Source organism: Amblyomma maculatum, unplaced genomic scaffold (genome assembly GCF_055883805.1).
Source record: "Amblyomma maculatum isolate TAMU_Amacu unplaced genomic scaffold, ASM5588380v1 scaffold_15, whole genome shotgun sequence".
In the NCBI taxonomy this organism is placed as follows: Eukaryota; Metazoa; Arthropoda; class Arachnida; order Ixodida; family Ixodidae; genus Amblyomma; species Amblyomma maculatum.
The window spans coordinates 7,230,636-7,247,775 of NW_028146740.1; the positions used below are offsets into that span (position 1 = coordinate 7,230,636).

The window sequence follows — 17,140 nt, forward strand, 5'->3', positions numbered from 1 at the left end:
CCATCAGGGCAATACACATAACGGAGTAGGATGCCATCTTCGAGCTTGAAATTGCGAAGCTGTCGGCGAAGCCTAGCATTGGGCGGGTCCGAAGCGCCGATAAGGCGGTCGATGATAGGACGGCAGTAGGCGTCAGCTAATTGCTGCGAGCGGAGTGCGTGTTTGTGCTCAGAATCGTCAAAAGAAACTGTTGTGATATGCGTCGGGGGAAGAGATGGCCGGCTGTGGTCAGAGGTAGAAATGCGTTGCGAAGAAAAACAGCAGGCTGATTCCGTAAGTGGGCAGCGAGAGAGAGCGTCGGCGTCTTGGTGTTGGCGACCAGATTTATAAGTGACGTCGAAATTGTATTCTTGCAGGCGTAGAATCCAGCGGCCAAGTCGGCCTGTCAAATTTTTGAGTGAAGACAACCAGCAAAGAGCATGGTGGTCGGTCACAACTGTGAAGTGCCGACCGTATAGATAAGGGCGAAATTTTTGGACAGCCCAGACGACGGCAAGACACTCCTGCTCGGTAATGGTGTAGTTTTTCTCAGCTGGAGTCAGAGTCCGACTGGCAAAGGCAATCACTTTCTCACGCGATGTTGCATCACGCTGCAGAAGTACAGCGCCAAGACCGTGACCACTGGCATCGGTGTGCAGGATAGTTGGAGCGCTGTCACTGAAGTGGGCAAGAACAGGATCTGATGTGAGGGCGTGCTTTAGGTCATTAAAAGCAGTTTCGCATTGTTCTGTCCATACGAAAGGGCTGCGTGCTTTAAGTAGCTCATGAAGTGGTGCAGCAATAGTTGCAAAATGCCTTATAAAACGCCGGAAATAAGAGGCGAGGCCGAGGAAACTGCGCAAATCTGTAGTCCGTTGTGGACGAGGAAAGTTCAAGACCGCGATTGTTTTTTCAGGATCTGGGCGAATGCCGTCATGACTGACCAGATGTCCCAATATTCTAATTTCCTTCTGTGCAAAGTGGCATTTCTTGGTGTTGAGCTGAAGGCCTGCCGAAGCGAGACAGGTGAGGACTTCATTCAGCCGCGTGAGATGGTCATTAAAGGTTGTCGAAAAGACAACAATGTCGTCCAAGTAGCACAAACCCAGACGGCCATAGACGTCCGACGGTCGACCGACGGACGTCCGTTCTCGGACCTTCGGACATCCGACGGAAGTCCGGTTATGTTCGATATACGTACAGCGGACGTCCGTCGGACTATCGTTCGTGGATCCGGATCGCGTCCCACGGACGTCCGACGGGCAGCCGGAGGCGGACATTCGGACGTTTCCCGGAACATGCTTGCAGGGCCCGCTATTCGTTTAAAAACTTGCCAATAACATTCGTGTAAAGCTCAGCAAGCATGTGCCATGGAAATTTCAGTCACATACTAGTGCTCAATGCCTTTGTCGTGAGAGTAAAGCAGACAATAGAATATGCAACAGGTTCAAGTTTCCTGTTGTCTGCTTTACTTTCACACACAAAGCACTGAACAGTAGTGTGTAATTAAAACTTCCATCAAAGAGGCACATATGCTAGCTGAGCTTTGCACAAATGCACCATTCCTGAAAACATGCTAAGTGCATAGGCATACCAGCATGCGAGGTTGTAAAAAAAGCATTTTGCAAAAACTGCATGCATAAATAGTCTACACTAAAAAAATATCGATGTTAAGGAATGGCATGGTAAAATGCAGGCCAACTGGAGTATTAAGAATCTACTTGAATAATTTTTTTTAATTATCCTTGGCCGTGACAGCTCTTCCCTTGGGGAGGTGGTGGAGGAAAAGGTATTTATTGAAACCTAATATTTCGGAATTAGCGAGATGATCGAGTTCCGTGTGGGCGGCCTCCGCAGGCCGGGATTCCAGGAGCAGTTACTATCCTGTGCATTTGCTCGATCAGCTGTTGCTAGTCTTTCAGGCCTAAGATGGAAAGAGCAGGCTGGGCTCCTCCTGCAATAGAAGGGAAAATGAAATTCAAGTTATCTGTGCTGAACTTTGATTACACATCTCCAAGGGCAACTGCCAGTTTCTCTCAATTGCTTTTTCCAGATGGCACTGTACGCATGCATCTCCATTCAGAACTGTCACATACTATATAGAAAGGTCATATAACTGCAGCAAAACCCATGCAGAATAACAAAAGATACAAACGTAGTTTGACCAGAAGCTGGCATTCAGTATTTTAATGTTTTTATGTCGTCTCTTTGAACATGCCACTCTGAACAAACATGGTATGTTATGCTTGCTGCTATGCGCCCTCAGCAATGCCCAAGACATGGAGTGCACATGCAGAGAAATTAAGCATAAAGGATGCTGTATATGAACATAAAGCACAGCCAGAGCATTGCAGTATTACACAGGTACGCATTGGCGGCAGAAACCTGCATTTTGAGCGGTTTAACAGGCAGATTTCTAAAGTCATTGTTCCTGGTCTGAAAAGAAGTGATCAATAATAAAATCATTTAAAATTGTTACCTTTTTGTTCTGTAAACTGCACATTTCGCTGGTTTCCATGTACCCTCTACTGAAGACATTCCCTGGGCGTGTCGGGGGTATATCGACATCAACATCTAGGCTACAAGCCTCTAGAAAGCGTCTCCTTAGAGCAGCTGCGACGAATTAACTTATCTGATAACATGCAAGCTGCTGCAGCAGAATAATGATAGACATTTGACATGTGGCTAAAGCCCAATGTGGAAGCATAGCCCGCCGCAGTGATTGTGCAGTGTTCATGCTTCTACAAGAGTTAAAAGTACAGTTATTTGTTTACCCACAGCGCTATATGTGACATTACAATAGCAAGGCTTATAGTTACACAAAACACAAAAAGCTGATAACCACAAGCTCCTGATGTATTACCGGCAGCATGCAGCATGGATGTATGTCATGGATTTCTCAACTACGCACAACAAATTACAAAAAAATAATGGTATTTATAAATGCAGCCAGCTGTTCACAAGAAACACTGTAGCTTTTTTATGGGGAAGGTAGTGGGCGCCAAAGAAACTGCCCCTGTAAAGGCGCCTAATTTGCCCCTATGTAATATCGGGGACAAGTGTGTGGACTACACAAACTGCAATCAAAGCACATAACTTTCACATCGACCAGGAAACTCGCACCATACTTGTCGATGTGAAAGTTGAACGTTAGTTCTTTCATGTGTGCAAGAGAAATAAGGTCACAGTTCGTTTACATCGCGATTCTAGTCCAAAATCTACAGACATACTGTCCAGACTTGCGCCCCCGCAGTATAAGCCACCACTTGGGTAAGAGATTAGTAAAAGAAGTGTATAAAAGACATTAGTGCTGTTGGACAGCCATAGCTATAAAAATGGTATCGACATTGGAGTACTACCTTAAGGCGGGGCCTAGGGCATTACAAAAGCAAGAGTTAGTGTCCGCTGATCCTCATTTGAACGAACAAAAAGAGGGGGGGGGGAAGAAATCTACCTCAATTACATGTTTTGAGTGACACCAAGCCGCAGTTAGTATTAAAGATATCACACAGTTTAGTGGAAGATTTGGGAGCGCTTTGCAGCTTTCTTACAGGATTGGACAAAAGAGCTCACCATCTTCAGAAAGGCACATTATATAGAAATGAAAATAGTGAATTTACTGCATCTGGCCACAACAACTTGCACACGGAGAGGAAGATGAACTGAAAATTTTATACATGAATGTACGTATTTACAACAGGTGAAACAATGACCATGATCTATGCCGAAGAGTAAAGAGATCAAAATCTAGCTCAGAACGAGTTCTCCAGGCCGCGGGGCCGTTTCATTAACTTTGGCATTTTGGCATGTCTTTCCACTTTCATAAGTTCTTCACCCTCTCCCTAATACAAGCAATGCAAAAGGGACAACAAATTTGCTTCACAACAAACGGAATTTAGAGAATGGACCTCGAAATGATTGGCTCACTAGGTCACATGCCAAACTCTCTCCCCTAGGAAAAAAAAAAAAGAAAATAAATAATTAGAACCCATCAAAACGGTGTCCCACGTGCGCAACCATTGCCCAAAGCTTGCATCCTTGGCGGCTCCTTTTACAGGGCAATTATTGCAATTATTGGCGTCCGAGTCAGCACCATTGCGGACCACATCAGAAGAGCCAACCCACATCATACCGTCACTGTTACACACTTGCCCTTTTTCAACGCCGCTATCTCCCACCATTGTTAACATCCAGGGTTGGAATCCTCAACGAGACCCCACTCAGCTCACCTGCACTGAATAATTGTCGCTTTTATGGGCTCCCCAACAAGGAAGAGGGCCTTACACCCTTCAACCTGACAGTGTTTTTTCTTTGAACGATAAGCAGTTCTTCCAAAAGAGGTGCTCGTTTCAAAGCTGTGCTGCCTCCGGGTGATGGGTCCAGTCAGCGTACTAAGGATCCCTTAGTACGCTTAGTACTAAGGACCCCTTAGTTGTATACTGTTCGTAAAGCTCCTTAAATAAAAATGAGCCCCCTACATGACACAGCAACGACAACAAACTGTCTGTCCCCGCGTCTTTGAGTGCGACAGCAAAGTCCTCGGAAGAGGGGACTTCTTTCCCTCTCTGCCTACGTTTCCGTTAAGCACTGTAGCTGCTGTAGCTGCCTATCTGTGCGCGTCTCTCCGCCTCCTGTCCGAGGGCAAGTGGGAGACGGCCGCAGCTGGGCATTGAACAGGTGACCCAAAAAGAGCAGACTAATAATGGTGCCTAGCATACCCACCGATCCCTTACAGAAATCATTAAAGAAATGAAAGCAACACATCAGATAACACTACAATGTTTCTAAGTACAAAGTCGACAACTCCAAGTCATATAAATATATGTACATCTCCGCACATTAACTAGACAGAAACAGTGCAGAGTAAACTAGTAATTCAGTGTCTAGCAACACTATTAAAAGGGGATAAAGGCCACGGGGGGCTACGATTATTAGTACCGTTTTGCCTTTAAACTACAATAACATACTTGTAGCAAGCTTAAAATCAAAGATTCACGCCTGTCCCACCCGCAGCAATGGAACACACATCTGACTCAAGTCTGCAGAGAAAGAGCAAGCTAGACTATTGCAGACGCACCCTTGGTTATTTTTCTGGCATTTCTGAGGGTGAAGAATCTGACTTGTCAGTAGCATGTATACGAATAAGGACCCTATGACAGTAAATGCATCAGATTTTCTGGAGTGGCTTTTCTTTGCTGACCACATATGAGGTGAGCAATAATTTATCCAACTTGGCCTAGGTTTATTCTATGAATAACAAAGCTATAGCAGGTACACAGTCGTCCACTCAGGCTGAACATGCGAGTGTGTGGCATCCACTTTTTGAGATGCCACTGCATCCATCGCAGCTGCACACCGTAGCGAAGAGGCAGACAGCGTGAAGTACCAGCCTCTAGTCCCTCTACCACCACTGGGGTCCCAAACTAGGGACCCCTTGTTTTTGTCAGGACAGGCCCCCTCAGGGTCAGCTAGTAACCTCCTGTATTTGTATCTGATGGCAATGTTTTCCACCACCACCCATAATACGCAGCTGCGCATCATAGCAGATGTGAAGCAACAGCTCCTGGTCGTTCTATGCATAAGCCACTTTGCCTTGATGCATGCCTGCGCACCATAGTAAAGAGGCAGACGACATGACGCAGCAGCTCATGGTACCTTTACACATGAGCCCCCCATTGTACTTCGATACGCACCATAGCAAATATACACACTACGCCACACAGCTGCTCCTGGTCCCTCTATGCATAAGCCATTTTGCCTCAATACGCACCTGCGTACCTGAGCGAAGAGGCGGACGTGAAGCTGCAGCTCCTGGGCCCTCCATGCACAAGCCACTTAGCATCAATGCACGGCTGTGCACTGTAGTAAAGAGGCGAAGGACGTTAAGCAGCAGCTCCTGGTCCCTCTACACATCAGCCATTTTGCCTCAATGCGCATCTGCACACCGTAACAAACAGCCAGATGTGACAAAGAAGCTCCTGGTTTCTCTACAAATAAACCACTTTGCTTCAATGCACGTCTGCACACCGGAGCAAAGAGGCAGATGACGTGAAGCTGGAGCGGCTGGTCCCTCTACGCACAAGCCACTTAGCCTTGATGCATGGCTGTGACGGATGCATTGCTATTTTGCAAACTGCATGCCATACATTCCCATTCAAGCTAAGAGTGGACGACTGTGTCCAATGACAAAAAGTAACATGGTGGACAATGTAAAAAGAATTTGCTGCATAAAGTTTGTTGAAACCAGTTCTACATCCTACATGTAAACAAGCTAAAACCTTAATGTCGAAGGGATGTCCTGTGTGTTTAAAATCATCACGCTCAAACAACTTCAACACTGACAATCATGATTCAATATTAATAATATAGATAATGATACAATACTCACTTTTAGCCATACCAAAGAAATGAGAATGCAAAGGGATGTTGCTGTTTTTCCCCCGTGGATGACAGTTTTCCATGTTCAAAGTGCTGCTTCCTGTTGGCCTACGAAATCGGCTACAGTAAATGGCATCTGAAAAATTTTTGGAAGCCTCATGCTAGTCTTCAACGAGAAAAGCATTGCCATACAGAAGCAGAACACAAATACTTTTACAATACATTAAAAGCACCAACTGCGGTGCTGTTTTTAGGATGACTAGGTAGAGGTTTTGCTGTAGCAAGCCAAATGTTAGCCTTCAATAAGGAAAGCATTCCCATACAGAAACAGAACACAAAATCTTTTACAACACATTAAAAGCATCAATTGCACAAATGCTTGTAAGATGACCAGGTACAGGTTTCTGCTATAGCCCACATCATGTGACCAGCGGTTATCAGAAGCCTTGTATGTGAGCATGATGCCCTAGATTCAATTTATGGCTATCACTGTATTAAAAAGCATGGGTTTAAAGCTACTTTAATATGATAATCTAAGAACATGGTAAGAGCTTTCAGTGTGACACATAAGCTCAGTATCATGCACTATAAGGTGCTGCATGGCTCTAGTGCAGCTTCGGCATTATCTCGCTGTCAATAATGCAGTGAAGTTCTGAGGAGCCTTTGAATATCTGTAAGGACAAAGCAACAACAATTTTGTTTTCATCTCACTTTTGCTCAACTCGTTTTTTTTTTTTTTTTTTTTTTTTTTTTTTTTTTTTTTTTTGAGCCCGCGGCTTGCATGGTTTCCCAGTACGCCTGTTTTGCATAAAAGAAGGCGTTGCAGGCACCAGAGCTCACAGCCCAACTGTATCGCGGCGGCGGTATGTCAAATTCGTGCCAGAACAGCGCAGAACAACGGGTCAAGAAAAAGACAAGTGCTGACTTTTTTTTTTTTCTCTCATCTCCTTGTCCGGTTGTTCTGCGCGGTTCGGTCTCACATGCATAACCAAAATGCGCAAGGTGCTGTCCTGGTTTGTCAAAGCTGAAGGAGAGTACTAAACCTTTGGTTATTTAGTAGCTACAGCCGTTCCTTCTAGAACTGTAGTTGCCGTAAAGCTCGAGAGAGAAAGATCAGCGGCTGTCCATTAAAAAAAAAAAAAAAAAAAAAAAAAAAAACTCGCGACGTTTTCACAAGTGTAGGCATGTCGCACGATAGGCTCGAGGAGTGCAAAAGTTTTCTCGTATAGTTTTTACAACTCAGCACGTTGCGCATGGTTAACAAATTAACTCCTCTAAAGCTCGGGCAGGCACTCCTTTATCAGAGACAGAGAAGTTGCGCTGCTTACTGGCGCAGCGTCCAGTAATGCCGAAAAGATGGCCCTCAGACTTGAGGCTGCACTTTAGTTAGTCGGCGCGGAGCCATCCTGTCAGTCTCGCCTAAAACACTCGAGCGTTCGGCTGCTGTACAGAGCTGTTTCCTTACGCAAAAGCTCACCACTATCGGTGCATCGAAAAGTTCAACTAAAGAAACAAAAGTTCGGTGAAATACTTACTTTGGAATCAGCGGGTGAACAAAGTGTGCCAGCCGCACCAAGCCACGGCAAAAACAATGCTAGCAGTGCATTACAGCCGTAGGTATTTGTAACTGCGCAGAAAATGCACAACACGGAAACGTGAAGCCATCTTCCATGACTAAACTTCAACTTGTCAGGTGGATTGGATTGGCTCATTTCAGATTTTTTTGAGGATAGGTTCGGTTTCGTTCTTTTTGAGCTTGCTGCTTGCTGCGTCTATTCAGCCACTGATTAAAATTTCACCGAAGCATCATGATAGAAACATGTTTAATGGTCATTTAACTTTTAATAAAAAATTTTGGATGGAAGAATTCAACGATGAAACATGCGGAAAATAAAAAAAAAAACTGTTTAATGGAAACGCTTTCTCTCGCATCGATTCGCTCTGGCATCATATAATGCAGACTTGACGGCATTACTGATTTATACGCAGTTCAGGCGAGCACGACGACTACAAACTATATCATAGCTGTGTAAAAGCAAATCCAGTGGCGGACGTACGGCGGCTGTCCGCTGGGCGAACGGATTCGACCATCCGCTTTCGTACGTACGCCGGAATTCCGGCGGACGTCCGAAATCGGCCGCCGAGTTGCGGCCGAGTTCGGTTGTCCGTCGGACGTCAGTGGCCGTCTGGGAACAGGTTCTCCATTTTAGGCCACGAAGCACAGTATCGATCATTCTTTCAAATGTCGCTGGTGCGTTACAAAGTCCGAAAGGCATAACATTAAATTCGTAAAGGCCATCGGGTGTTGCGAAAGCGGTTTTTTCTTTGTCGTCCTCGTGCATAGGTATTTGCCAATAACCTGAGCGAAGGTCCAAGGTCGAGAAATATTCTGAGCCTTGGAGAGAGTCAAGGGCGTCATCAATTCGTGGCATCGGATATACATCTTTGCGGGTAATTTTGTTGAGGGCGCGGTAATCAACACAAAAGCGTACCGAGCCGTCCTTTTTTTTAACTAGCACTACTGGGGAGGACCATGGGCTTGTTGAGGGACGAATTATATTGCGATGGAGCATGTCATTTACATTTTCTTCAATTACTTTTCGTTCAGAGAGGGAAACCCGATAAGGCCGTCGGCGAACGATAGAGTTACCTTCAGTAATGATGCGATGGTGCGCAACACTAGTCTGTCCCAGTGGTGTGGAAGTGGCATCAAAAATGGCTTGGTGGTGTCGAAGCAATGCCAGCAGTTCTTGGCGTTGGCTCGGCGTAAGTTTAGGATTAATAGTCTTTGCGAGAACAGAAAGAGAGACGTCTGAGGAAACACGTTGCTGAGGCGGAGGGGCGGTGAGCACCATCAGGGAAAAAGGTTGAACATCCACCATGCAATGCAGAGAAGTTCCTTTTGGGAGCACGAGGGATTCACGTGAAGTGTTAGTGGCCACTACTGTCGCTGAGCCGTTGTGGAATCGGACAAGACTTGACGGGAAGGCGATGCCGCGTGCAAGATGACTATATGATGGTGCTATTAGTACGTCCCCGTCAGTTATGTGGTCAGAAACAACAGTAAGCAGTTTTTCGCACTGAGGAGGCAAAACAGTATCAGCGGCGGCAACGAGGGGATGATGTCGTTCAGGAAAGTCAGATGAGAAATCGCTGTCTGTCATATGGATAACACGCTCACCACAAGAAATTAACGCTGAAGCGGTTGACAAAAAATCCCATCCAAAAATCATCAGATGCGCACAAGGTGAGAGCACAGCAAACTGCACATGATGGCGGATGCCGTCGATAACAACTCGTACGGTGCACTTCGCTGAAGGGCGCAAAGGAACGTCACTGGCTCCACGGAGTTCAGGCCCATCATATGGTGTTGTCACTTTTCGCAAACGGTAGCACAAATCAGCGTGAATAACAGAAATTGCAGCCCCTGTATCAATCAAAGCTTCAACCGGTAAACCTTCAGCGATAACAGCAATCACGTTATACGGGCGATCAGGAGGACTTTTAGTAAGTTCGCAGAGTGCAGTTTGACCTCCGGAAACTGCAACACTTAGTTTTCCGGATGGCGGACAGGGAGAACGGTTGCGGGGCGGAGAGGGGAAACTGAGCGGCGGTATGGGGATGTGGACCGGCGTCGGGATACATGGTTCCCACGAGGCTCAGAGGAAGATACTGGAGGTGGGGAGGATCGACGAGGTGGGCTGGGAATAGGTCGCTGCTGATAATATGAGGGTACGTCACTTTCGAAGGCGTCGTAACCACGCCGCTCGTTTTGAATGCGTCGACGACAGAAGCGGGATATATGCCCTCGGATTCCACAGTAGTAGCAAACTGGGCGAGAGGGGCGCCAAGGTGCGTAATAGGGTGGCGTAGGCTGAGCCGTCGTCACGGCGTTGATGTGGTTGTAGGGCGGTGCCAGTTGTGGCGGCGGAACAAAAGGAGGGGGTGATGCTGCGACGTTTGCGTAAGTCGATGCTGGGCGGGTTGCAGGAGGGTCGGACACCATAGGCCGAGTGATTGTTGCCAGCTCATCTTTAATGATGTTGCGGAGACCGGCGTCATTAGAAGGTACCGAAGAATGATCGCACCCGTGTTGACAGACAGGCTTGAGGGCTTGGAGCTCCTCCCGGATGATGGCTCGAATCAGTGCCCGCAGATCCATGTCAGCAGAGGTCGGGCCAGTAGCAATGCCGGGCTGCAATCGGGAGGACTGCAGCTGGTCGATACGTTGGCAGGTCGCAATAATGGCGTCAACGGTAGAAGGATTCTGGGCAATCAGGGTGTTATATGCCACTGAATTAATTCCTTTCAAGATATGGTGTACGCGTTCAGGTTCCGGCATGGTGGGACTAATACGCCGGCAAAGTGCAAGTATGGCCTCTATGTAAGACGCGTACGACTCATCGGGACCTTGGAGGCGAGAGGCGAGCTTATTCTTCGCGACCTCACTCCGAACTGCTGGGTCCGCAAAATATTGGCGGAACTGCTGCTTGAACGTGTTCCAGTTAGTGGTGTGGGGTTCGCGGTTAATAAACCAGGTTCTGGCGACCTCAATGAGGTAAAAAGAAACATTCAGAAATTTTAGAGCATCGTCCCACCGGTTGTAGTTACTGCAGCGTTCATAGGTGTCCAGCCAGTCATCGACGTCTTCATCGCGACGACCAGCGAACAGCGGCGGGTCGCGTTGTCGTGTGGGCACAGTCGGAGGGGGTGGTGCAGCCGAGGTAGAGGGTGCTGCGGATTCGTGGGTACTCTCGGTGGTCATAACGATGGTGGCAGGCGGTAAACAGCGACCGGAACGTAGCTCCAGCGAGAGGCAGGGCACAAAACAGCAAGGGGATCAAGTCCTACCTCCACCACTTGTGGAAGAAGGCCAGGTCGAGACGGCAAAGTCGAGACGGCAAAGCAAGGGATGCCGTGTCTGGCGTTTTACTCCGATGACAAAGCCCAGGCGCGCGCCTGAGCCGGCGCCGCGGGACGATGATGATGGTATGTACAAATGAAAGAGGAAGATCATGGAATGAATAAATTAAAGAACATCCACGGAAGGCTCACAATATATATATATATATATATATATATATATATATATATATATATATATATATATATATATATATATATATATATATAGTGACATATCCGTAAGCTAAGTAACATCTTGTACAATTTCACAGCTTAATTCCAAACATCAACGTTTACGCGCAATTCTGCTGTAAAGTTATTTGCTTTTTGTCACTAAAAAACTGCATGTGTGTGGGCGCGCGTGTGTGCAAAAAGCTCATTCGCAGAAGTGCAATTGATGCCGGGCTAGTTGGTACTGCATAATGCACAGCACCTGCATGGTACAGCGCCAGCTGTGTCTTTGTCTCCCTTTCTTCGTGTTTCGTCCCGTTCGTTGCGCTGTTTTATCTCATTCGCAGGTACTCAATATGTTTGAGGCCTCACATGAGGTCAGTACTCTTGCACGTTTTCATTGTAGTGAGGAAGCAGACTCGCGACTCGAAGTCCCTGCGTCGCTTCGAACCTAGCCCCGCCAGACCACCGGAAGAAAGAGAACGAAAGCAAAAGACTGCGAACGCACAAAATCTGCGCTCACTCATTCCGTCGGGGGAGGAAAATTCTGTTTACTGCTTGGAGCCATGGGGGAGGGGAGAAGACTGTGTTGAAGGAGGAGCCATAGCGTGGACAAATCTAACTGCCGCGAGTGCTTTACAGAAGAAAGCGTGCGTGCTGTTAAGTGCGGACGGCTAGATGCTCTCCCTCCGCCAGCTCGAAGCCGCGCTCCGACGGTCAAGAGCTTTTCTCACAGTCCCAGTAAAAAAAAAAAAAAAAAATATAAAAAAAAACGTCGACAGGACACGCAGAAGTGACGTGTAGCCACACGTCACTTATGTGTCACGTGATTGCGCGTTCACGGTATGCAAAAATACCCTCCCGCATTACTTGGGCTTCAACGTTTTCCTCCTTTGAGACACGGCTGCAAGTATCGGCACGCCTGTCTTCCGGCTGGCGTTACATAACCTCGACGGCGCTTATGGTAGCCTTACCGGTCTTCCGGCTGGCGTTACATAACCTCGACGGCGCTTATGGTAGCCCCACCTGTCTTCCGGCTGGCGTTACATAACCTCGACGGCGCTTATGGTAGCCTTATCGGTCTTCCGGCTGGCGTTACATAACCTCGACGGCGCTTATGGTAGCCTCACCTGTCTTCCGGCTGGCGTTACATAACCTCGACGGCGCTTATGGTAGCCTTACCGGTCTTCCGGCTGGCGTTACATAACCTCGACGGCGCTTATCCCAAGCAAAAAAAAAAGTGTGTGGCAAAAGATAGGGCTGACCTTTCTCGCCGACCGAAAAGTGGCCGGCCGACCTTCGGCACCCGAATGAGGGCCGGCGTCGCGGATTGACACTGACCTAACGTCGGCCGATTTTCGGCAATCGACTACGGCCCGACCTTTTGGCCCGACGTGACCGACCACCTGCCGCACGTGGGCCTGCCGTCTGCCCTAGCATTTTGCTGACGAAAGACCGTACGTCGGCCGGTTGCTTCCCGACGCCGGTTAGTGGCCGGCATCGCCCCTCGTGCAGGTATCATGCCATGCATTTAATATATCGTGGCTCATGCATATATAACGGGGTAGCACATACAAATGCATCAAGAAAAGCAGTAACTTTTCTGATGCCATGAAGAAACAAAAGCTGCAGTATTTGGTGAAAAATTTATTTGTCAACAGCGTTCAGAAAAAGCTCGCGATTTGCTTTTTAATAAGCGTGGATATATGACTGCGCGTGTGCCACATATGGAAGATGGGCTTGGGGCTTGGTCTCCTTCTTTTGGCAGCCTGTCGATCACTTGATGTCTGCGACTGGTCGGATCTGCGGCAGGCTCCATCTTGGTCAGCTGTACGAAGACAAGTGTTTTAATTAAATATTTCCTTTTCGCCTAGACTTTTACATTGCAGGCAAATATAGGGTGGAAAGGTAGAAAAAATAATGTCTGCTCACTGCCACCAACTGCACTATCACATCAATATATTTTATGCGCTTGACTTCATGTGACCCTACTGAAAACGCATTAGCGCAAAGCCGCAATAGGTAATCAGGATCCGTGAATCCGCGAGAAAGGCGCGATCACTTCGCTTTGCTGGAGTCATGATGTTGCAATTTGCAACCGTAGCGCACTCAAACCTTATCTTCCCGAAGCGCGTTCCTGCGGGCAATTTAATAATTCTAGCAAAACCAAGTGTCCGCGCTTGTCATAAAACGAGTATGAGGGATTCCAACGCGGCAGAACAAACAGTTTCCGCGATATTTACATGAAACCTACAATAAGTTTATTCCGTAGAATACAGCTTAATTTTCTCAAACTAGATGGAACTTTTACAGCAAAAGCGACCGGATATTTAACGATAAGTCATCTGATTTATTTTCGTTATTTAACAACCGAGCATTATTTTAAAAATTGTCTCATCAGCCAAGACGGCTATTTAGACAGCCCAACTCTCAGAAGCTTATAGAACCCGTTGTAAATGTTTAAAGCTTGAAACAAGTTAGCTGAACACCTCATGATCATGTAAGCACCAGGAAATAATCCGCACGATGAAAATACAACTGCTTGCCCAGAAAGCAAGCGCACAGAGCAAAATCAATGTGAAACGGCTCAGATCTGTGTGCATCACATATATAATTCCAAAATCCACAAAATGAACACACTGACTCACTTACCTTGCCAGCATACCGCATCACTCAATCATCAATTTTCACGTATAGACATCATTACAGCAGTAAAAAAAAATAATAATAATAAACACGGCATAAATCTTGTACTCAGTCCTGGCACGAGCTTGCTTGGCAGCAGCGATGATGCTTGTACAGCTTCTGATCGCTCATATGGCGAGGGGTGCTGCAATATTTATATCAGTGATATCATTTGACATTTAACTGGGTTGCATGCGTCCCATCGATGTGAGTCGGATAATCAAATTTTCCGAACAAAATCAGCGCTAATACCTGTCCGGCAAGTGCACCGCCATGAAGAAGTGAAAGACCAGCGTTTTAGTGTAGAGGAGACCAAGGACTTCGGGCTTCGGCGAAACGACCTTCCACTGTCGCAGCCAGTTTCCAGATCAGCTAATATCGCCTCCCTGCACGATATCAGCGCAAGACGCGCACACTAATTACAAAATATGCATTTACAGTAACAAGATACGCATAAGCCCAAAACAATACATAATTAGTTGTAGTACATTATCGTATAGAAGAAAATCAGCGCTAATTTGACTTACCTGATCGGTATACATGTCAGTGCATGCACTTCGATATGAAGTGAAAGACGGGCGTTTTGGGGCAGAGGAGATCGGACCTCGGACTGCAGCGAAAAGAGCTAATTCCACCGCCGCAGCATCGTTTCCAAGTCGGCTCAGCACGTCTTCCTGCGCAATCAGAGCGAAATGCGCACACATCGATTATAAAAAAAAAAAAATGTACGTAGTAACAAGATGCGCATATATATACGCGCTCCAGAAACAGTTGCAGTATATAGCCGTATCGAACAAAATATGTGCTAATTGGACTTACCTGATCGGTATAGTGAGTGTCCCTCCATATTAAAAGGCGAGCATTTTGGGGCAGGAGATACCCAAGGACCCAGACTGCAGCAAAATGAGCCAATTCTGCCACCGCACCCAGCCGCAGCCTTGTTTCCAAACGGCTCAGCAAAGCGCCCACACCAGTTATATATATATATATATATATATGAAGAAAGATGCAAGGAGTATATAACATGACGAACATATGCTCCAAAACAATACATTATTATGTTCAGTATAATATCGAATCTAGCAAAAAGCTCCTCTGATCAAGACCGAAAGATCATGTACTTACGCATGTTTTGGTGAACTTCGGCACGAAGAATCTGTACAGAGCGGCTGCAATCATCAGCTGCATATATGGGCTGTTCTTTTCAAACGCTGACTGCTGCAGGAGGTTGAGACAGATTGAATTTGCGAGAAATAAAAGCGGACGATAAAATTAGGCAGTAGGCATCGCGCCCACACCACGGAGGCTGGCCGTCGACTGAGTGGCGCCGCGCATCTTAGCTCGCGCGGGATGTGTTTTCCCGCCATTTGGCCACGTGACCTCAAGACGGGAGGAGGGGGGGGGGAGAGGGAGAAGCTGCAAAAGCAGCGATAATCTCCCTGTGTGCGGTGCATGCAATTTTTTTTTTTTTTCGCCGCTATTTCTCTCTGCTTCGGCATTCCTGTCGCCCCCCGCGGTAGGGTGCATCGATGCCTTTCGCCTCCCCGTAGTTCTTTCCGCTTTGCCGCAGGGAGAAGAGATGGACCGATGGGGGGCAGCGGGTCCCGCGCAGCGAGAAGCAGTTTTCTTTCTTTTTCACGCCCCCTCCCCCCCCTCCCCCTCGTCGTTCAAGAAACGTCGAGGCAGTTTCTTTTCTTTTCTTTTTTCTACGGCTTCTGTAGAGCCCTCGTCTTGATACCAGCGGCTGTAGTTCTTTGCATGAAAAAAATATGGCTTGGAGTGAATGTATGTAATGTTCTTTTAACCGAATATCTTCCACATAAACCAAGTGTGGGGCAGTAGAACACCTGCAGCTTCATGGCGATTTCCACTGGTCGATCGGAGCTGGGCGTCCGAGCCGACCTAAAGCGCTACAGAGCGAATCAGCCTTGGTCGACCAGCGGAACGTGTAGAGCGCGCGGCGGAAGTAAAGCTGATCCGGTTTCGAAAGTTGTAGCAAATGGTTGTAGGTTGTAGCCGCATCCCAGCGCCAAAATGTTTGCGCTTGATAAATAGGCAGGAGTGCGGCCCTCAACAACTTGCTTTCTCATGTTTTTAACGCTGCAGACGTTTTTCGATAGACGCACTTCGACATATTCGCGCAAAATACGGTGACATCCAGCGCCCTCTGCCGATGTCGCTGAAACGGTCAAAAACAGCCAAAAGAATCCAGCAGCACCCGGAAGTGACCGCGTCAGCGACTAGGACTTCCGCCGAGATCCGACTTCGGTCGGCGGATCGAGCTGGAGCGTCCCGAACTGCCCCAAACGACCAGCGGAATACGCGCAACCGATCTTGGTCGACCAGTGGAAATCGAAATCGTTGTCCCGGAGCAAGAAAACGTGCTCCGTAGCGACCAGTGGAAATCCTAGCAACTTTATCGGAACCGTCTTCCAAGACGGTTAAGTTGCAGAACACTGTATATTATGAGTGCTTTTGCAGAGATTACATAGTCCATGCGTATTTATACTTCCCAAAGTAGTACGTGGGTTATTTAGAGCCCCTCGGGCTGTCATATTAATCGCAAACCACATTTCCGTTTTCGCGTTTGGTTTCCATCATAATGCGGCTTCTGCAGCTCGACTAAAGCCCGTGACCTCGAGCTCAAGCTGGTAAATACCGATTGAACCACATAGTAACTGCTGCAAGTTTCTGATAAAAATATATTTTGTCCATTTGTTCTAGGGATGCATGAAAATCAGTAGAAGGTCGCAGGGCAAAGTGCACCGGATCCGGATGAAAGCTCATAAAAGCTCACCGCCTCTTTTCTTGACCCCGTACGAAATGTAAACTCACGGAGGCTGCGAAACGAATTTAAGGGCGTTTAGGATTGATAGGTTTCGAGGGCACTGGCAAAAGTAATTGACGGTTAACATATAAACCTTAAAGGCACGTGATCTCTTCGGTTAAAGGCGACAACTAGGGGTAGGTTTCCTTGTCAATACGTATATAGCGGGTAATATAGATGAATTCTATAGTATTA

The 17,140-nt window shown here is 47.1% G+C and overlaps 2 long non-coding RNA genes across 2 annotated transcripts; both read right to left on the minus strand.

Annotated features, from left to right (window-relative positions):
* Positions 1 to 1,568: 1,568 nt before the first annotated feature.
* On the minus strand, positions 1,569 to 8,024 carry LOC146171996 (uncharacterized). Its single transcript, XR_014702708.1, has 3 exons — positions 7,893 to 8,024; positions 6,368 to 6,493; positions 1,569 to 1,933 (listed from the first exon to the last, which is right to left on the minus strand). It is a non-coding gene; the product is annotated as an uncharacterized LOC146171996 (long non-coding RNA).
* A 5,048-nt stretch (positions 8,025 to 13,072) lies between these two features.
* LOC146171997 (uncharacterized) lies at positions 13,073 to 15,440 on the minus strand. Its single transcript, XR_014702696.1, has 4 exons — positions 14,934 to 15,440; positions 14,646 to 14,788; positions 14,371 to 14,504; positions 13,073 to 13,261 (listed from the first exon to the last, which is right to left on the minus strand). It is a non-coding gene; the product is annotated as an uncharacterized LOC146171997 (long non-coding RNA).
* Between the last annotated feature and the right edge of the window lie 1,700 nt (positions 15,441 to 17,140).